Source organism: Pollicipes pollicipes, unplaced genomic scaffold (genome assembly GCF_011947565.3).
Source record: "Pollicipes pollicipes isolate AB1234 unplaced genomic scaffold, Ppol_2.1 Scaffold_7262;HRSCAF=8765_pilon_pilon_pilon, whole genome shotgun sequence".
Classification (NCBI taxonomy): domain Eukaryota; kingdom Metazoa; phylum Arthropoda; class Thecostraca; order Pollicipedomorpha; family Pollicipedidae; genus Pollicipes; species Pollicipes pollicipes.
This window is the reverse complement of record NW_023597055.1, coordinates 11782986-11805734: the sequence shown is the minus strand read 5'-3', so window position 1 is coordinate 11805734 and position 22749 is coordinate 11782986. Positions and strand designations below refer to the sequence as shown.

The 22749-nt window shown below is 50.1% G+C and overlaps 1 protein-coding gene across 1 annotated transcript in view; it reads left to right on the top strand.

The window, feature by feature from the left end:
• Window positions 1–22749, top strand: part of LOC119113370 (sodium-independent sulfate anion transporter) — a 125575-nt gene that overhangs the window by 19296 nt on the left and 83530 nt on the right. The gene's annotated exons all lie outside the window — the stretch shown is intronic.

The following is a 22749-nucleotide window of genomic DNA, read 5'->3' as shown; positions in this document are numbered from 1 at the left end:
GGCCCTGACCCAAAGTCGGCGCATCAAAGCGGGTACAGTGGGCACGTGTTTTTTCCTGGGCTCTTGGTCAGTTTACGTAAGCAATCGTATACGAACCGTCACTCGCGCGTCCTTCCACCGCATTCCGCTAATCAGCTGACCCCGCCACAGCTGGCGTCAGTGGCGCACTCAGGAGGCGTCAGACGGGGGCGTCGACAGAGGCGTCGTCAGGGTGGGATGCGTGGGGTACACAATATACACGTTGGATGCTCTGGAAAGCACGTTTTCCGTACAGTTTTTAATCTCAGGTCGCTTCCATACCAGTGTCATTTTGCACTACCCTCAAGGACTCGGACCCATGTGCCGGATCCTGGCAATTCGCCCGAGGCCCGGCGCCATGACACGGGGTCTACTTTCAAACTTACATCACACATCGGCGCGCGAAGCTTTCCGTGCGCACTTTTGTCATACAAGCCGGTGAAGCCGACGAACTCTGGCGACGAGCGACAATGACGGTGATCGCGAATACCCTGATGGACATTTCCGTACGAACAATTGCTGCGATCCGTTTTCATACGAATTTTTGCGCGTACGAATTTTTTCCAGACGGACATTTTACCACGTGAACTGAAGCCTATACGAACTTTTTGCACGGCGAACTCTTGACGTTACGAGCTTTTTTAGATACCCGTCGTGCTTAATCCTGACAAAATTTAGGCATACGGACAATTGTCATACGAAATTTGTGAACACACACGTTCGCAACCCGTTTACAGGTGTTTGTGGGTGTGGATGCGTGCGTGCGTGCGTGCCTGCGTGCGTGCCTGCGTGCGTGCGTGATCCCGGTATCCAGTCGTTGGGTAGTTCTGGTCGCGTCCAAGTTAGAAACATCTGACTGCTTTCCACACGCAACCAGCAATGTGAGCTCGTTTCACTTGCCGAGGCAGCTAGGTCTGACGACATCCTGCACCTTTATATTGCCTTGTAGTTGGACTTGTTGCTCGGCTTCATGGCCGTAATCAGTTAAGTTATCGGTTTGCATTTGTACGCATCTGTCCTCACTTCGTCACATCTTGCGCATTCAGTCTCTATGCGAGTGCTTTGGCTGTTTGGCTACCGGCTTCTCGGTTTCGTTTGGAGACGGTGCACCGCGCTATATCCTGCCTTCCTTTCACGATGTTGCTTGGCTATTAGGTCTAGCCAGGATCGCCGAGATGGAGCCGGACGGTAAGTGCTCTGTCTTATCATCGAATTTCCTCCGTCTCATATTTTATGGATAATGAGGATCTCCGACACGCTGGTATGGTGCATGCTCGTGTCGCAGCGGTAGGACTCAGGCCGTGCGTCGGTTGGAACTTCGCCTGTCCTTTGTTTTTTATGGTGCCGGACATTGTTTTGAGTGTGCTGAAGCATCACTCACAACAATCTCAGGGCCTAGGGAGTTCCGGAGGTGTCTGAAGCATCAAAATGTTCGAGAGCTGGCTTGAATCCGATGATCCCGCTTTTTGGAGCAAAACGAACGTGTTGGCAACTTCACCGAGATGCAATATATATTTACAAAAGGATCATCGGCGTGGAATGTGGACAGTGTGTTTTCGTTTCCATCTTGAGTACACTTGCGTACATACTTGAACGCAAGCGTACTTGGCTTCAATTTTATGCAGTCAACGGTTTCAATTTTATGCAGCACAGGTATTACAGTCACACCTCCTGTTGCTGAAGGTAGCGTGATGCTATTATTAGTGGTGGCGTATATTTTTTTCCGGAAATGGTGACCTCCTGTCCGGGCACTTCTTGTTGACGATACTATTACTGCTCGAATAAAGGGGGGGGGGGGGGCGGGCTAACAGCGGGAGCACCCCGTAAAAGGCGGGACCAGACAATTAGAATTGATGCCAACCGCAGGGCGAGAAAATGCTACATGAACATCAAGACGCACGTCATTTTTAGAGATGCTTGTTTCAGTTCTGGCACGATTTTTGCCTCATGTCACAGGGCGGATATGAGTAACATATGTCACGAGGCGGATAACAGTACGTGCATATGGGTAACGGCTGTGTTCAACATGTGTGTGTCAGGTTAATTTCTACCAATAAGAGCACAGTCTTTTGACTACACCATGCAGTTAATTACGTTTCGGTGTGCCAAGGTTCGTTTCGAGACATTTTAAGCGACGACGTCCGTCCAAAGATAGGTTTCAAGGGTCATTACAACTTAACTTATAACGCCAAGCAAGGACCTTTTCTTTCATTTGAAAGGTATTTCACTGACTTTAGAGAAACAAAGGGCGACCCACTGACGAAGTAGTGACCTTATACTAAATGTGTACTTAACAATGTTGCGAAGTTACGTTTCTTGATTTTGCCTCACGCCACAAAAGCTTGTGATGTTGTCTAGCACCTCGGCTTGTAAAAAAGTGTTTTATTTCGGTTTGAGATAGTCCGAAGATAGCCATGTCAGCATGTGCATCATTTGGTGGCCAGCGATCGTTAAGGTGCCCGCTGGCCATGGGTGTTCGACAGCGTCAGGGTTTTGACACCTCAACTTGGAAACTTTTTCTGTTTCCACTCATTAGACAGCTGGACCTCGGCGATTTTTGGAGTGTGCCTCCATGGTTCCCATCTCCCAGTAGTGAGTTATGCCGACGGCCCACTTGTCCTCCCCAGCGATGCGCACGTACTCGTATGCTGGGATTGTTGGAGGCTTCGACGCGAGGTGGCGTTAGGAGGTTGTGCACTCAGCTCTGGTGTACACCAAAAGCCATTCCTGTGTTTTTAGGCGAACAGCTCGAAGAACAGAATGCTCCACATTTGCAGATATTCAAGTAAGCATCATATATGATGAAATATACTCGCTTATAATTACTGGTGCACTTTTAAGTCGAAAAGACTGCCCTAGACAACACAGCTTCTCTATTTATTAAGCGTGGTTCTCAATGCGTCATGGTATGATTGCGTCATGAAACGGTGTTTTATGTCGTTGAAGTGCTACCAAACTAGCCGTGCGAAATTCTCACTTCCTTGCAGTTCTTCAATCGTTGAGAGATGACGGCGTGGGACGGAAGTGCCCCCGGAGGGAAATATCGTTGTGTGCTCGTGTTTTGGCTCTTTTTCCTGGTGTTCCTGCACATTTGTCTGTGAGTTTAAAATGTTTACTGGTATTCACATGCTCGGTTATTACGCTATTCTTAAGTCATTCGACTGCAAATCTTATTTCCGTAATAAGGAGCAAGCCAAGGAGCCATGTCCAACTCCTTATCTTAGTTAGCCTTAAAGGCGGGTTGTGTCTGAAACTTGTACAGGCTGGTCAACAGTACTGGAGAGCCAACTGTCGCGCTTGTTATTTGAAACCGGTTCTCACGGACGTCAGAACTGGACGACCGGACGACAATATTCTTCGTGCCCATGAAGGTTCTCGGACCAGTGGGATGGCATGATTTGAATAACCATGCTAAGGTGTCATGCATGCTTGGATGGCCTCTAAATAGTCTGCACGAAATAAATAGCTCGCACATATTCGCGGGCTCAAAAACTAAAGAGCGTAAAGTCTCAGTAATGGTAGGTAGGGCTGTGAATTGCACCAAGTTATCTTAAAAATTGCTATTTCAGCTCAGAACCTCATACGCTTGTGGAACACTCCCTTCAAGTATCATCAATACAGTGCCTGTTTAGCACTACGACGTCATTTAACCAGCATCTCCTGGTATATTAAGTATCGTTAACTCGACCTAAGGACTTTGGACACATACCTCAGGCCTTCTCAGGGCTTTGCGTGCCCCGCGGATGTGGGATGAGGCTCGCTGTGCTCAGAAAGTTCTGCAGCCTGTTTCGTTCTTCCCAATGCTTGCGGGGATTCATTTTGAGACCTGTAGCCTAGCTTGGTACGCGCTGGTGAGCCTTCTGAGAGCTTTGGTGGGCTTGCTTTTTTGCTTTGCGGTCAAGATTGGGACAACTCGTAAACTCGGCCTACGAGCGCATGGATGACTGCCTGCTTCCTTCAATTTATCCGCATTGAGGTGTGACTCTCACTTAGAGGGCTCTTGACGAGAACAGACCCAAAAAATGGCAGCCTTGTACACAATTTACGTGTCGATTCGTGAAGTGTCCATGGATATTGAATTTGCGCCACTGCATGTTCACAGGTGCGCGCCATTTCGTTATGTATTATCAGACAGGACATAACTGATTTAAGTTATAATGACGATGGTGATGACAACAAGTTTGATTATAATAATAATAATGCTAATGACGATGGCGATGGCAGTATCAAGAAGTTCAATGAACTTGTTCATGCATGGCCTAAGAGTTGATGGCAATTGCCTACACACCGCACCACCGCCGTAAGTGTATCAAACATGGTTGCATATACTGATATAGCGGTGCTTCTCCAATCGTACTGCTACCCGGACCGTCCACGTCCCAACGCGATGAAAATGAAGTGAATAACATTTTTTTAAACATTCGATACCAGTAGCGTTCATTCTTCTCCCCATAATCTATGCTGGGTTGCCTCCTTTCGAGCGCAAGATATCAAATGTCGTCATTACGGGCCGTTGAGAACGTATGGAAGCTCGAAGAGCTTTCTATGTGACTGACTAATGGCTGATGCTGGCGCCCGCCCTTTGAGGCAATGTGGTCACAGGCATCAACCAAACACGACGTAACACACGACGAACGGAGTGCATTTATGCAGCAAGCATTGAATTAAGTTCCCCAGCCTCATTGCACCAACCAGCGATAAAAATCGATGTTTGGCAGTAGTCACCGTACTGCACAATGGACCGCATTCTTCACATATTTTGTAAGCAGGCATTTGTAACTATGCTACTTTTTCAAGGACTATGCTACCGTCAAACGACGCTGAAAAGCTTTGCGGGTGTGCTGTGGTTATATTGGATCGAGGCATGAGGACCCAGAGGCCTTAGAGCACCATCGTTGCCTCACTTTCCGTGAAGCTTCAACATAAAACTTATGGTGGTGCACGAAACAGACCCACATAACAAAGAAGTTTCCCCTCGACCCTCACACTGTTTTAAATATTCTTACTTCATGTGCAGCCCTCCGCCAGTAAGTTAGCTAAGTACCTGTGTTGTGCAATTCAAATGCGTGTTTTTACAGCAAACAGTTCTATCTGGGAGTTGAGGGCGTTCCGCGAGTCTCCCCGCGTGTCCAGCCTCACGTTAGTTATGATGGCCCACCTGTGCATTTACTGAGGGGTGCACACAAGGAACCGCTGTAAATAAAAGGCTCCTGAAATTGGAAAACAACGTGGAGCAATAGCCACTAAAGAGCCCCTAGCTTCATGTCATTCCCTACAGTACTGCACATTGTTGTACGGTAAGAAAGCCCACACAGACAAGAAGACATTGTGCTGACATGTAGCTACCGCTCCCCAGAGAAGACCGGATGAGGATACATGTAAGGGTCCCGTTAGGCCAGTTTTTCCCCGTGACGAAAGCGCCTAGCGCTCTTGATCACGAGCACTAGTCATCGGATTGGATAATTGGAGATATCTCCACACCCCTTGCCGTGCTATGTAAAGCAAACGCCAAGTATTCGCGCAGTTGTATTTGAAGAACTTGCGTTTGCCGGGTGGGACCGAATCGGACATCTTCGAATGAGCACAGAATTTTATGCCAGTTGCTGTCGCACAAGAAGTTCTTAAAAATTCGCTTTTAATGAAATTGAAGTAGGTGCAAGCTGACATGGCCCGGTTGCATAACAACGCAACGTTGCGCGACGTAATAACAACGCAACGTTGCACGACGTAATCAGATTAGTTCCGAAAGCTTACGTACAAAGTGGAATCGATTGTGCACGCCACGTGTTTTAAATGTCCGTACACACCAATAATGCCTGCACGTATCGAATATGTGTCTTTTCAGTAAAGCTAGTGGCTTCCGACGCCACCATTGTTGGGATGTTATAAATGCTATGCTGCTTATCAATTGAGACATATTACGAGAGAGCTGCAAATGCGGATTCTTGATTAGCTGCGGTGCCACAATGTGATGTAGCTGTTTTTTTATTTAAAAAATGCTATAGACTTATGACCAAAGTACCACGTAGAGTATACGCGCGTAATGGTGCCGCCGCCTCCCTGTCGCGGCTTATCGACTTAACTAAGGACTGGGCCATGTGCATTCAGTGTCATTTTAACAGTTTATGAATGATGTATCGATCAGCAGTAGATTATTGGCCGCAGAGGACGTCACTGTACGCTACTGAGGTGACCGAGACGAACACTGCTGCCCGAAGCGAAACTGACTGCAACGGTGTTCTTTGAGATTTTTTTCAGAGAGTTACAGTTACTTATTACAACGTGCAGTAGGAACCACTACGTTATGAGATCAACAATCCACCACTGTTGGCCGCTGATTGACATGTGAGTCATTATGCTATATGGGTCTGAGTCTATTACGTTCTCAATGCTTGGCAATAAGGCAATACAAGATATTATAACGCGACAAAACTTTATCTTCCTTAAAGCCGAAACAAACGTTTTCAAAGGTTCTGCTCTTGTTCAGATAATCGTTTTACGTTCGCAAATCAGGGAACACTTGCAGACTTCGGTCAGTTGTCTTTGGCTTCACCTCATTTAGCGTAAGCCTTCTCACTTGCGAGCAGTGCAGACATGATGTCGCTGCACTGTTTACAACTGGTTTGAGGGGTTTGATCTACGATCGCTGCAAGTGGCATGCAATTCATCTTAAAGCACGTAAAAACTGACCTTGTTACAATGTCCCCCAAAAATAGCACCTTTCGTTACAATGAATGAAAGACATTTAAGTTGGTTACAGGAGAAATTACAACGGTGCGTTTTGACGAACATTGTCTCGCTCGTTTTGTTAGCAACGGGCAAGGACGTATGAGAAACAAGGCGATTGAATATTCCCGTGACTAGAAACAGCTGTTCGGGCAACAGAGCTGGAATGTTGTCCGCTCTGTACCATGTGACCTGGCGTGCAGTATTGTCTTATCTACATTGCAATACATGGAGCTAAGTATTTGAAGTGTGAGCATAAGAATCACTTCCAGTCTTTGACCAACTTGCGCATCTCGTAAACGCTGCTTCCATGCTGTGTCATTCTCAAAAAATGTGGACGGTGCCTGAAATCGACATAACAGGCACTGCGTAATCAGCATTTTTATTTTGCTCAGCACGGGCAGCACCCATTATGGTTCTTCTTGCTTTGCGGGCCATGCCAGTGATTGCCGAATGACGTAAAACGCTACTCTAAACGCCATTACTATAGGTTCTTGGGTGTGCCACGTTTGCCGAAGCTCTGTTAGGGACGTTATGAATGGCTTCGTTACAGGGGACATCTCTCGCCTCAGCCATGCGAGCACTATTATCATATGCGCATTGGCGGGGAAGGAAGCCAATTTATGGGCACATTCGTGCAACCAATACGAAGTTCGCGCCACGGCCGCACTGGGTTCTACCGTCATTGAGAGCCGGTATTTCGCATTAGTCATGGTGTCGCCTAGCGAGACGCTCTCACAACGACCAAAGTACGTTCCCATCCAACGAACGTCCATTCCGTGTGTCCACCGTCCGCTGTCGGTAGCGCCCTGGTCGATGCCGGCACGAGTGTAGTGGCACCGACCGGCGCCTGGCACTTCAGGTGGCCGGCGAGACGGGGTAGGGGAGCTTCGTCTGTGGCTCCGGCACGCGGCCCCCGACCCTCGCCGCCAGGGGTCGTTTCAGCTTCGACCGCCGCTCACAGCGCTGTTCAAGTTCCACACAAAGGCAGAGTCAGCGGCACGGGCGAGGGAGGAGCAGCCCGCGTCCGCCGGCTGTGGACGCCGAGGTCCACTCCGCGAAGGCAGATCCTCTGCTGAGGGTGTCCGTCGACGAGAACCAAGCAGGTCCACGAGAACCTAGTCCACGAGAACCAAGCAGGTCCACGAGAACCTAGTCCACGAGAACCTAGCAGGTCCACGAGAACCTAGTCCACGAGAACCAAGCAGGTCCACGAGAACCTAGTTCACGAGAACCAAGCAGGTCCACGAGAACCTAGTTCACGAGAACCAAGCAGATCCACGAGAACCTAGTCCACGAGAACCAAGCAGGTTCACGAGAACCTATTCCACGAGAACCAAGCAGGTCCACGAGAACCTAGTCCACGAGAACCAAGCAGGTCCACGGGAACCCAGTCCACGAGAACCAAGCAGGTCCACGAGAACCTAGTTCACGAGAATCAAGCAGGTTCGCTGCGGCGTGCTGAGGGCCGCCATGGTACAGTTTGCCTGGAAGTCAGCTGGTCCTCCTGTGATCCGGCCGGGAGACCCAGATGGTGCCGGGGAGGCAGCCCCGAGGTCCAGCCCGATCACCAGGGCGGCTCGAGCCTTCATCCGTCTGCTGGAGGCCACCGGCATGTCCGGGAGGCCGGGCTGGCCCTGGCTCCTGCACGCCACCCTCATCTACGGCCTTCTGACCTGGGTGGCGTTCAGATGGACTATCTTCGCCGTGCGGGATGGTCTGTCGATGATCAACGGCAGAAAGCCGATTGTGGAGGCCTTGAGTTTCTCGGGTATGTTCGGCGCGACATCCGTCGTCAACTGGATGGCGCTCACTGCGACCTGGGGAGGGGGCCGGCGGCGCTACGCCGAGCTCCTGGCTGAGATCCTCACGCTGCTTGGGAGTACGGCCGAGCTGCGGGGTCTGGACGAGCAGGTCGGGAGGTCAGGGCGTAGCGCCAAGTTCCTGATAGCCGCATTCCTGGCCACTGTAATCGTCTCGTCGGTCAGCGTGGGTCTGTTCTCCTGGCCTGATTGTCACATGCTGTCCGCCTCCTGTTTGTGGGGTCTGCTGCTGTTCGTCTTGGACACACTCGCCGCCACCTGCCTCCAGCTCATTCCATTGAAGTTTGCGTTCGCGACGGATCTGTTGAAATCCGGCTTGGGAAATGTGAATGCCGAGCTCAAAGCCATAGCCGCCGGCAGCCATCATTTGGACGGCGCTCATTTGCTGCGCGTTGGGCGCCTGCAGACGCGGGTGTTTAGCAGTTTATCACGGCTCACTACCGCCATGGCCACTGAGCTGGCTCTGGTTATGCTTTACGGAGTTGTCATGGAAACAGCCATGCTGCTGTCCCTTCTGTTCGCTGTTGGCATGAGCGTCAGAGGACATTGGGTGTTGGCTATTTTCGCAAGCCTGATGCACACTGCCCTGGCGCTGGTTGTGCCATGCGAGACGAGTCAGCGGGTCCTGAATCTGGCCGGGGAGAGCCAAGCCGTGCTGCTGGAGATCGAGTGGAAGCGACCCGAGCTCGGCAGGGAGGCGTCGCTGCTGCAAAAGTCACTACGGAACCATGTGGACACGCTGGGCGACGTGGGGTTGTTCCGCCTGCAGCGCTCCACCATTCTCAGCATATCGTCCACCATCTTGACCTACATCATCGTGATGATGCAGTTCTGGATGTCCGAGGAATTTGCATGAAGTGGATCGTCTAAGATACTTCAGGGTTGTACTGAATCCATGCTATGAAGAACCCGGTTTTGAATTTCCCGTTATCAGCAGTGAAATGCGGTCGATGTGCGTTACATTATTTACGCTCTGGAACGCAAGCAGTACGGACGCAAGCACCAACGCACCATGAAAACATCACCAGGAACGAATCCGGCTACCATATTGGCATGGTGACTTGTTGAAGAACCTCCCGCGAGAATTTGCAAACACTCTGGTGCGGCCATCTGGTTTGGTGATGACGCTCTGATGTGACCCCTGAGTCCATCGACCCGGGAGAGGTCAGGGCGCAGCCTCGGCACATCACGAGCACACTGCAGAGATGGGCCCTGCAGAGGATCAGAAGCCACCTGCTCACACAGCTCTGGAATTCATGCACTTTCTCCGGAGACTCTTGCAATGACGTCGTTGGAGCACCTCGTCTCTGGCAGGCAGATGTGGTGCAGTGACAGATGACGGACATGTTCAAAGAGCACTGCCTTTACGGCATCCGACCGTGGGCAGGAGCAGTGGTATAGGATGCGTTCAGTTTCCGCTTTATGATAAAGTTCGAGACTTTTGCTAACATAGGCTTTTAGGATCAGCGCCCATGCCAATGCGTGCCTGTTGCGTAAGCTTTGAACCCACCACCAGATCGAGGAGTGCCGGGTCATCGGCAACACTTTGAGACGAAAGCGCAGCCTCAAAGCTCGGCAATGTCCACCCCGCCCTCTGACAGCACCCGATGTGTATCACTGCCCCCCCCCCCCCCCCGCCAACGCCCGCAGGGCATCCCAGTCATACGGTGAATAGCCAGCTCCTCAAGTATCGCCAACCCATCTCGCTTCGGGTGTGTGGATGGGAAGGCAGGCGCTCTCATCATCGGAACTACCACGACGTGATGGTTATATCAGTCTGGCTGAGGTTGTGACAGGCGGGTGCTGCTGAACCATACGTTCTGTTCCCCTGAAGACGTTACCACGACATGACACTGTCGCAAGTTAATAAAAGCACGCCATCTGCAATTCTCTGATGTACTATGTGTTGCGGCTGCTTCTAAACTTTTAAGTCAGAACTCACTTAGAATTGTTGCAAAGACTCGACGTCTTGTTCCGTGTTGAAAGTTTAGTCGTGACGGTAGTTTTAGATCTACACTGACGCGTTGGTGTATATTTGATATTTGATGTTAAGTGTCATGTGTCACATGTTTATTTGTTAGCACCATGTGTGCAGCCAGCATTTGCTTAGATTTTAACTTTCTGTCAGGAGTTACGGTTGAAATACATGGTTAAAAAGGAAAACAAATGCGGAGTTAAGAGAGGCGCCCCTTAGAACAATTCATGGATTGAATTTTCGGGGTCCGGTCCACCGGTCCAGCCCAGTCCGGCGAGTCCAGATCCAATCCGCTGGCCAATCCGCTTCTCCCAGATTTCGCAATCCGATCCGGCTCAATCCAACCTACCACAAAGTTTATTAAATGAATCGTTGCCAGTCTGCTTCCTCATTAAGGACTGAAAAGAAAACAGAAGCAGATTCAGTCCGTTTACGTGTCCTGAATTTAAACTATCTGTCGATTTATTTGCAAAAGTTGTACAGTGGGTGCTAGTGGGTGCTAAGATATCTAACACAGCTTGCTGCCTTTTAATATGCAGGGCTGCATGAGGACGAGAACAAAAAAGCCCATCATATTATCATACGGCACATCATTATAATATTATCACATGCAGAACGGCACTCGTCTGGTACGCCTTCTAAAAAGGTAAAGCGACCATCTCACCTCACATATGATGCTTCAGATGTGTGTCGGTTCTCGGACGCACCAGCAGGCGAAACAACCTCAACTGCGATCATTATTTTCTGCTAGATTACCGGCTGCGTCGAAATTATGATCCACGTGCACGACTGTCCACTGGAAGGTGTCTGCAGTAGGTAGACATTATCCATTATTATTTTAGGTATTAGGCAGACATATCCATTACCCTCCTGACAGCACTCCTTTATCCAGGAAAATGAAACAATGCGTCAATTTTGAACCCCCATTGCTCATGTGTCAGACGCCACCAATTCTCCCTTTTTGCTTATACTGTCAAAAATACGAAAACAGTTTTTAGTTGCAATTGTGCATCGCCCAGCTGCATGAAAAACAACTTTTTCTAAGCATACTGAAATGGTATGTCACTTTTGTATCCGTTTTTTCAGCACGCTGGGATAGGTAACATAAACACTTTATTAGATGGCGCAGCGTTTTAGTCAGAGTGTGTAACACCTGTCTTGCGCCGTGACTGCCACAGACACAAGTATATGATCCTCCCATATTCACAAAACGCGGTGGGAGAGTTAGGTGCGTTTCGCCCGCCATCTGACATCTGTCATGACCATGCGCTTTGACGTCTCATATGAAGAAGTGCAAGGGATAGTGCACTTTGGCAAGTGTTAATCACTTGCGAAAGGCTCGGGTGATCCCACAAGCTGCTCTTAAGTTTGCCAAATCTGCATGTGAATGGGTGGGCTTCGGTGACATGTTCAGCCATGCCATAGGTCCATTTGATTGGCTTTCCATCCGTTCAATCCGTGTAAGTTAGCATTTTCATAAGCTGGTCCGTTTCTAATTGTTAGTGGAAATTTCTGATGCAGTTCAATCTGCGGGTCGGAAAACGCGAAGTGCTTTAACCGTAGTCCGTGAAGAGCTTTGACCCCCCACCCCTTGTCCCTCCCACCACCACCACAATTTCCTTCGGATGCGTCTGTGGTTAGCACACCGTGTTTCATGTGTTTTGTCTGGATTTGAAGCGAGCTAGAAAGTCGAAGTTCCAAGGTGGCCGCACCATGCGAAAACTTGTGTCCCCAGTTCCCACCATGCTCACGTTCTCTCCTGAGTGTCAGACCTGTGTGATTTGGGGAATCGGACTGGTGCAGAGGGCCTCTCCAGACCCTTGATGGCCTGAAATCTGGTCAAAATATCGTCGTTGAAAATGGTGTAAAATGAGTTTTGGGGTCCTTTCTACCAAGTCATGACTGCAAAGTGGGAGGTTTTCTCGCAGACGGCGTCAACAAGACAAAAACTACCGTATGTCTGTAGGCTTACTCCATAACTTTGTTTAACCAGTAAACACCTCCTGGTACATTGAAGGTCGGTTGCTGTCAGCACAAGAACTTTCGGATCACAATGCCAAAATGCCAGAAGCTCAAAGCTTTAATGGCAAGCAGTTTTCTGCAGACGTTAGACATTGCTCATCCCCTCATGTTCAAAAATATGTGGCACGGATTCACTCTTTGAGAAAATCAGAAACGCTCACTGTTTTTTCCTGATCTATTTTGCTGAAGCTGTTTTAAGATTTAAAAACAAGATAAAGAGTCTTGATGGCTGCAGAACTAAAACTCTGTATCTGCAAGAGGGAAAGAGCTTTTAAAGAAAATATCGAAACTGATCAATGACCGAAACGCCGATGGGGGTGAAAATAAGCAGGATTCCCATCATCCTACCAATCTCATACGTCTAGGCTAGGATCATGTCACGGTATTTTATTCCTTGATTGGGGCACTGCCGTGCTTGTTTTTTGCTGAAATGGGCGCGGCGTTCGTCGCTGCTTTTGTGGGGCGCTAGCGATTGTAACAGTTCTCTAGGCCATGGCAGAGCAAGGATTCGAACTGGCCCGATGTGCCCGTCGTAGTGCGCCCGCCCCCTCCCTCCATTATCATATGTGTGGTGTTATTTGGATGCCCCGGTTCCTGGATTGCATGAGGCAAATTACGTAGCTGAACAATGGCATACCAAAGTATGTAACGTGTGACTGTCCTTATGCTCATGGCAACGAAAAGAGTGCACCGAAAGCTATAATAGAGAAGAGCTTCTAAGCTCCTTTTGGATCGATAACTTTGGACACACTTCTTTCGACGCGCCTCGCAATTAATATCCGTTACGGTGCATCACATGCACAATGGTGCGCACTAATTCAACTAAATTAGACATCCAGCAAGAAGAATGCGTTTGAATTGTGTATGCGGAGGAGAGGGGATGGGGTGATTGAGGGCCACGGTGAGCGCCTCCTTGTGAGAATGTTGGACTCGCTTACTTGAATACGCCTTCCAAAACTCTTATGTGAATCTCCCGTTGACAACATTGATTATAAAGGTTGCGTTTTTGCTCACATATTTCAGAAATAAGGCTTAGAAAATTCGCCAGGCGTCACTGCCAGCTGACACGGGTTGGAAACACGATCAGCTGTTTGTCAATGAGCCAATGGCCGCCGCCACGGACCCGAGCTTCCGCCGCACGGTGTCGTATCCGCCGCACTGTCGCCGCAGGGAGAGGAGGAGGGGGGGGGGGGGGGGGGCTGTGACGCACCTCTCAACTGTGCTGACGGTCCGGGGCGACGGGACTGGGCCGCGGTGACGTCCAGTACCTGTTCGGCGGGCTGAATATCCGATAGCCGCTGGAGAGAGCGCGCGGCCGGCACCAGTGACGTCAGAGCGTTAGAAATCGGTCGTAAATGACGCATGTCTCCGGCGCCATCAGGCGCTGTCGATCTGCAGGCGTGGCGCGGCCCGCTCAGGCCGTGTTTAGCGGGAAGAGCGGCGGCGTGTTCAGGGTGTGGCGGTACGTCGCTCACGTTCTCAGAGCCCGCTGTAGCGCGGAGGCTCCGAAGCCGGCTTTGGTGCTCCCCGCACAGGATCACGCGTAGCCCGGGCTAAGTTCAGGGAGCCACAGCGCCTTCTACTTGGGTCTGCTGTTTGACCTTCTCCTTTTGGTCTGTTTTTTTTCTTTTTACCTTCTGCTTGGTGCGTTAATGACTTTTCTGCCGTGAGGGCGGCCGTGCGAACGTTTTTCTTCTTTTTTCTGCTTTTGAAGATTTGGTTAAAGATCTCGGCGACACAGGGCATCGCATTATTCAATTTCAGCTGGCGTGATAGCGAAGCAGGGACTGGCCAGCCGCACCTCGACTGGGCGGAACTTAGTAACTTAGTACAACTTATGTTGAGCTGAATCATTGGAGAGACCTCCGCGTCGTACGAGAGCATTCGTGCATCCCATCCGATCTCTGTATCCACCCGATCTGATGAATATAGTTCGGCCTCTCCGACCTGTTTTGGGGATATGTATCGTGTAACACAACGAGAAGAAGGCCTGTGGTGTAATCCGGGCGCGAAATGCGTATCTGATCACATAATATTGTGCCAAATACTGAAAGGGCAGGGGCCCACGGTCACATCGTTGGCGAAGCTTCAAGCGGTCCCACCAGGGTCACCACCCCAAGGCACGCTTTGTTGGCTCCGCTTGCATAATGCTTTGTTTAAAAAAAACTCCGTAGTCCGCCTCACCTTCCAATTATTTACACTTGTAGGATAGAGTGTGGCACGTGTTTTTGTCATGCAACACGGCTCGCTTCATTCTTCCGTTCAGTACAACTCAATCACCAATAATTGTGCTAGCCTAGGCCAGAAGTGTGCCCAACAGAAGCGGATTGGGAAGGGAGAGTGAGAGCCGAGGAAGTCTGCTCCGTCAGCACGAGGCCAGAGGTGTGCCCAACAGAAGCGGATTGGGATGGGAGAGTGAGAGCCGAGGAAGTCTGCCCCGTCGCGTTGCACGTTCGCAATAGGAGCCGGTCGTCACTGTCAAAAACAGATTCCTAAAGTAAAATTTTGGCTTATGCGAAGGTGAATGCCGGAAAACTGGAAACATTGTAGCACAGGGGACTGCCTGAGACCCGGAATACTGCCCCCGGGGCTAAAGTAACGAAACAAACAAAGATGGAAGAAGCTGAGAACTGGAACTGGGACAAGCAACATGAGATCGTCGTGGCCTGAAAGGAATTCCGAATCCGATCCTATGCGTGATCAGAGCATTAGAAAGAGTGGGCTGGACTTCAGGATAAATAGCTGTCGTAGATTCTCTAAAGAGAAATGGGGATTTGATTTGCAAACAGCGGCCCGTCCTCGCGGAGAAAGCGTGCTGAAATGCAGGCGACGTCGATGACCCCAAGGACTTGAAAGAGGAAAGTCACGTCAAGGGCCTCTGGCTTGAAAGATGGGATCCCAGGTGGATTGGTGGTGCATCCAACAGCTTTCTTTTTTCTTGTGGTATCTACATCTACGTAAGAAATCCAACGATTTCTTACGTAGATGTTGCTCGTGGCCTTTATAAGCGAAGATGGTGCGCTGAATGTCGTCAATGTCATGATTGTTTGGTGGGGCTGTTAGGGTGTCCTTTGGTAGGGCTGTTAGGGTGTCCTGAATATCGCATGGTCTCAGGAATATGGGAATACCACAGCTGTTTGGTAGGGCTGCAAGGGTGTCCGGGGTCTTGCGTGGCCTCAGGAACATGAGAAGACCACAAGATCGTGAAGGGTCTCGCGAGAAAGCTCTCAGGAGAGGCGAACGTAGCCCAGCACGAGCGTTTCAGCACGCAAAGGTCCATACAAACCCTCCGATAGTGTCGGAGGGCCCTTTAGCTATACAAAAGACTTCTGCTTCGGAACTGCGGACTGTAGAGAACCGGCGCCTATTGTATCGGCCAATGTGTGGAGCTTTAAAAACGCCCCGGTTGGGGGCACAAAGTACCATGAAACAAACACGAGCACTATGGACGGCTGCTTTTGAGTGCTTTGGTGGCTCATGAAAGCTTGAAAAGGTGGGACCGTGCTAATTTTGTCAAGGTCCCAGTGTTACCCTTAATAATTTGTGACCGCCAGGGGGATTCAAAGCCGGGAGGTGAAGAGCACGGTAGAAATGAGGGAGGCTTGCTGCTCTTCCGTTTTGCTGTGAAATTGTCTATTAATGCTCTGGTTACAGATAATTGCATTTTGATGTGGTATTACCTGTGCCGGTGTCCTTGCAAGCTCGGCGTCTCTGGGTGGGAGGCTACCCCAGAGCAGGGTATGGCCGTTTCCGAACCTTTTTCGTGTGCAAAGTGAAGAGCTACTTGATGTCGCAATGTGTCAAGTTTTGGGAGAAGACCTCAATGCAATTCATTGTTAATATTCAGGTTTCTGTCCTTCGACACCCAGGATCCCGAACCCTGATGATCTCACACCATTCAAGTACCAGTGAACACTCCACACTTGCCCCCAACATGGTTTACATCCGGGGCCGTCTCTGATTAAGAGCCCCATCATGCCGCTAAGGCGTCGTGTTCGACGGATTTCAAACGTCGTCACCAGAATGCATTAATGCCATAATAACATCGTTGTCCGCTTAAGGCAGGCCGCCATGTTTTATCGCGTGTTCGCTTCAGACGCAAATCACAAGTGTGCAAATTCTCTGTTGCCCTCTTTGTATCGCCCGCTACTTCCAATGATTACACATAGCGTAGGACCCGTCATGTGCCAGTACTGCTGGTCATGTCTGGCTTCACGGCTGGGCATTGCTGAGAACAAACACCACCGAACTTCTGACCGCCCAGCCGCCGTAGTCAGATGCATAGCCACACCCTGCGGCCAGTCGCCGAGGGCAGTGGCACGCGCCGCATGGATGAGGACACATGTTCACATGTCGTCAAACTGGAGGAGTGGCCTTCTCACAACTCCCAGTACGTCGTAGCATCGCCGTCTCGAGTCTCTTTGCATGCCGCCTCGTCGCGGCCCGTATATGGCCCGCCGTGCATATGGCACCCCAGCGCGGGTGCTGACCATCAGGTGTTCGGCACCGGGGTCAGCATGTTCAGACGATGAGCTGATGCGCTCCGGCGCGCGGATTGGCCGCCGTCAGAGGTCGTGGACGGCTGCCAGCGAGTGTTCGGCTTTCAGGAGCGCCCCGGCGGGAAAGGCGCTTGTTTTGACGCGGCGATTCCGCCTCCAGATGTTCGGGCTCCGTGGATGGTGCGCGGATGCAAAGTGGTTCGAGCTAAGCCACTGAATACGCCGTGTTGTTGTTCGACCGTCACGTCTCGTTGGAAATGTTAAGGGACAAGCCACTTGAGGAGTTAACATTCTGGGATGGCCTCTTGACGCATCCATCTACTGAATATGCCCACAATAATAAGCCGACCGCGGAAATAGATCCAGTGAAAGTAACCAGCAGGAGTAATCGAGGAGGGGCCACTGGACGACAAAGGCGCTTTCGGTTGGGCAATGAACAGCTGTCCACCCTCTTGTTAGGAAGGCTGGGCGAACACGTGTGCTGCTCACATTGAAATTTTAGAGGGACCTTTAAAGCCATGACAATTTATGAAAGCAGCGAGAGGACCGCCGTCATGACTGAGACAAGGTCCCAGCTTGAAGGGAGTGTTCCATATCTGTATGGGATTTTGAACTGAAACAGCCATCTTGAAAATCATTCTGTGCGGGTCACAGCCATAACTCTAGCTCATGCTCATAACTCTAAGCTCTAACTCATAACTGAGACCTATACTCTTCTAGTTTCTGAGCTGATCGCCCGGGAAGATGTAAAGACTATGTTGGTGAGACTATGTCAAGGTTTTCTAGGCATCCATTACGTCATAATAACGTTATTCGAGTTCTGCTGATTTATTAGCCATGCCGCGATCAAGGCCAACAAAGGTAAAAATGCCGAGTCGCTTACACCTGGCGTTCCTGAACGCGATTTCCAGATTTCACGGTCATCAATTAGCTCTTAATCAAGGTGTTGCAAGCTACGATGACGTAATCGAGCAATGACGTATTTAGGTGCATATTTACTGCACAGAGAATTTGTGTTGTCCAGAGCAGTCTTTTCCACTCAAAAGTATACCAATAGTTATAAGTGAGCCTGTTCCATCATATCTGGTGCTTGCTTCAATATCTTCTAATATGGAACATGCGCTTGAATACAGGAAACGGGTGTAGGATGTTGAGAAGTTTGTCATCGTCGCTGTTCCTACGAAATGTATGCGTACACAATTGAGCATCGTATGACAAAACAGGCACAGGCATAACCCAGACCGTTGCGAGTTGGTAAGACGTGTCCCCTTTGGCAGTGAGAGTCCGCCATGCGTGTTGGCCCGTCCACCCTCCCAAAAGCTCTTGGAGCCGTCCCCGCCACACGATCTGAAGTGTAAAGCCTTTTCTACATTGCCGCCTCCGCCTCTCAAGGTTACTGGGCAGTGAGAGACTTGGATGCCCCCAGCTACCAAGGTGAATATAAAACACCGGGTGGTATTTGGGATGCCACGCCACTGGATACCACTGAATGCAAAATTATTTTGATGGTAGGTTATTATGATATGATTAAAAAATATGATTATGATTAAGGTGATTATCAAATATATCTGATTTGACAGTTTTTATTGGATGATGTCAGAAGCTGAGGCTAGGCCTCATTTTGCGCTGCGATAAAAATGGTTGCAAAAGTCTTGGGTCAGTGCTGGAGATAACAAGTGATTCTTAACACAGACTTTATTCGTTATTTTCGTTATTTCCGTTATTTTTACCTTCATTCATGGACAGAAATTTGATTCCAAATTTGCCTGTGAAGTCAAGTGAAAATCCGAGCTGTGGAAATCGTGTGTACTGAAACGCCAGAGGGCCGAGACATGAAGTGTGCTGTTATTTTCAAACGTCACCAGCATAACAAGATGCATAATTGCTCTGCATGCATACATAACTTTCCATGCCCAATAGCCACCCGCATCATATATCTGTATTGTTCGTTTTCGACAGTTATGGGATAATTTTTATATTCTGCGTGGGCCACTTTCTACTCCGTCAATTTGTGGTTCACCTTGAAATGAGCCACAGCCTCAGGTGACTCTTCAGACGATTCATCCGAAATCCACCGTGCTGGATGCTCCCCAAGGAACTCAGACCTTAGCCCCGCCATGTAAAAGGGCTCGTCTGAAAGAGCGAAATTTTTTCCCGTGAAGAAGGTTTCACGTCTTTTGCTCCATTGGTGCTTGGACCTACGGCCGCCGTCCAAGGTTATCACCTTCGCTCTTTGGACGCTTTGCATACCCATTCATAGCAGTTATCATTTTCCGCTCATCATGGACGCTACAGGTCTCGTCGAAGAGGGCTTATCCGGCTAAATGTTCTCTGAAGCACCGGAGGTGGCATAGAAACACTTTGAGATTGCAGTGTTGACTGTTGCGCATTCACTGAGCTCTTTCATGAATCTGAAGTGCCACGCTGGAGCGAGGCTGGAGGGAAATCTATGCACTACGTCTTGATCTTCACCCCGGCCACAACGGTGGAGACATTCAAAATTCCAATCTTCGCCTTAGCTAACATCGCGAATCGCTTCCAGAACATCAGAACAATCGCTTCCAGAACACACGACGCTTCCCGTAGCGTTGATGGTGTCAGCTGTTCAACGGGCTCGATGTAGACTACATGGGTCCGCAAAGCAAGGCTCTACCTGCCGGGATGGTATCAACGAAAGTGATTGTCAGTTCAGAGCTCATGGTGGTTTTCGTGCGGTTGGTGCACCTTGAATCGATTATCGGTGAATCAAAGAACCTTGTTAGAGGCCTCGCGGGTAGTTATACAACAAACTCGTTCTCAGTCTAGAAGGCGGAGTTGCTTGGTGAGTGCGGTTACAGTATGTTTGGAACTTTCTGGAAATGAGAATTCCAGCCCAGTTGACGATTCCAGAGGCGCAAAAAAATTGCAAGCTCCGAGACAGTCTCGGGGATTTCACGCCGACAAACCAGAGTGAGCGTGTTCTTTTCCAACTTTTTTCAAGTTGAGCGCAAGCACCGTTGCTCGCTCCCGCGTTCGCTGCCGTCATTGGAGCGGATTTCAAGAGCTTTATTTGCGACTCGCGATGAGTGAATGACTTACCTAACACTGCATTTTTGGCTACTGCATGGCTACTGCATTTGATATCGTCATCCAAAGCTTTGGCACGCCGAGCAGCTGCTTGATTCCATTGGGTGAGAACATGACTGGGAAATGATTAAGAACATCCCTCCCAACGGATATCGCCTTCATCAGCTTCGCATTCCAGTGCACTGCTAGGAATGCTGAGGGACAGACTTTTTAGCATTCCTATTTGGACTTGCGATGCGGGACGCACTGGCGGCGGATTTACGATCCGTTCGTCTCCAGATCCGAGATATCACGGACTAGGCTTCGCGCTCTGAGTCTAACCACGTAGGTGGCGCTTCGATCGTTTTCTCGAGCCGGCTCGTTTGTGGCTCACTCACATCCCGTCGCCTCGGAGTCGTAGTGCTCGCTTTTATTTTTATTTTTATACAGCGTGTTGTCGACCGGCCCCATGGTGCCAGCCCGTCCGTTATCGGTCTCAGTTGTTAAGAAAAGTCGATTCTCTCCCATTTTTTGTACTGCCGGGGCGTCGTAGCGCGCTCCGTCAAACAACCCATTAAAGGGAGTGCTCCACAGTTATATGGGGGATTTTTAATGAAACAGCCATCTGGAAGACTTTTCGGTGCTGCTCACAATACTGTCATTCGTAAGACCTAAATTCGGCCAGTTTCCGAGCTATACGCCCGCAAAAAAGGAGAAATCTATATCGAGGCGAGTGTTTCAAAGTCACGTTGGCATTCCTGACGTCATAATAACGTTATTCAGATCCTGCCATTCCATGAGCCATGCGACGATCAAGGCGAAGAAAAATGTCATTGTCGATGTGTTCATATTTGGCGTTCGTGAGCGCGGTTTCCAGATATAACGGCCGTTAATTGGCTCTCTATCATTGTCGTGCAAGGTACGATGACGTATCCAAGCCATAAGACTTCAGGGAGAATATTTACTAAACAGAGGATTGTGCTGTGCAGAACAGTTTTTTCCCTTAAAAAACATACCAGCAGTTAAAGTGAGCTTGATTCATCATATCTGATGCTTGCTTCATTATCTTCAAACGTAAAACATTCCCTTTAAGTGAACCATCGGATGCGGTGTCCTTGTGAATCATGAAACGTGAACGTTTCTGGCAGTTTTTCTGGCTCTTGGTCAGCATCCGCCACGTATTGACGATCTCCTGGATGGCCGGAACGGCTTGGGCTGCTTATACTGCCTGGAGACGTGGACCGTTTTCCAGAATCGATGAGCCACATCCGGAGTCGTCGTTGTGCCGTGTTGTTTGATGAACTTGTCCATTAAATGATGGTTACAAAGGCCACCAATAGCGCTGTTGCGTCGGAAAGTTTTCTTCCAGACAGTGATGGGGAGCAGGGTCCTACAACCATCACAGCAACCTGCTCCGTGCTCAGGCTCCTGCCATTACAAATTGATCATTGTGATCATGGGACGCCACAAATACCCCCAGCCCCCAGGGTGACGATAGGGTAGTGGTTGATGCACCTGCGTTAACCACTGCGCATGTAGGAGACCAGAGGTACGGGGCTGGATTCTCCGTAGTGCCCAGCCTTCCTGCCAGGATGAGAGGCAGGCGACGTCATATAGCCTCAGCAGGTGAGTGCGTCGTAAAGCCCCAATAACACACATACACACGCACTACGCGCGCACGCACGCACGCACGCACGCCCCTTCCTGCATCGGGCCGGAAAACACCAGACATGTGGAAACTAACTGAAGCAGCATCCCCCGCCTTGGGCGTGACACATGCCGTGTGTTTGGCCCTCTGCTCTTCTCGCGGATCCGCCATTTAAAAACGACGCAGCTCCAGTCGTTCGCGAGCTCAGGTTTGGCACGCTGACGTTGTGACAGCGTTCAAATCCAAGCCGTACATTATCCGTCCACATGTCCCGTCTTGCATGTGTTGTATGTGGTAATATATGCAGGTCGAAAAGGTCCCGGGCTATCACAGTCCTTAAGAAGACTTAGGAACACCGGCATGTGGGGAAGGGGGCGCTGTCCCGACTCAGCGACCCTTCCAGATTTGCGAGCAATGCCCCTCTCTCATACCAATATTAGTCACTGAGAGCAACAAGACGGACGGCGACACAGAAGTTCGTAGTGGCTAATGCCGGTGCGTTCCCATGGAATGCAGGACTGGAAGTGCCCAGAATCCGCTAGATTGGGGGGGGGGGGGGGGGCTGGCGATGACCCTGCCGCGTGCTGCGCCCGCCCGGGTCAGCGGTCCCCAGACACCGGTTTGGTGCTGGCACGGCGCGCGGCGTCCGAGGCTCTGACGTCACGACCCGGAGTCGTTCTGAGGTGGCGCTGTTTACCTCTGGGTCCGACAGGCCTCCTGGAAGCGGCCTTATCAGGCGTTCTCGCGTATTCTGAGTGGTCTCAGCGCACCCGAGGGCCGAGGAACCAGTCCTGGGCCAACGGGGAGCGAACAAAATACAGATGCGGCCAATGGGCTATGGGAAACAAAGAGAATGCAGATGAGGATGTAAGAGAGGGGGGAAGAGAGAGTGAGAGAGAGAGAGAGAGTGAGGGAGAGAGGGTGAGGGAGAGAGGGTGAGAGAGAGTGAGAGAGAGAGAGAGAGAGAGAGAGAGAGAGAGAGAGAGAGAGAGA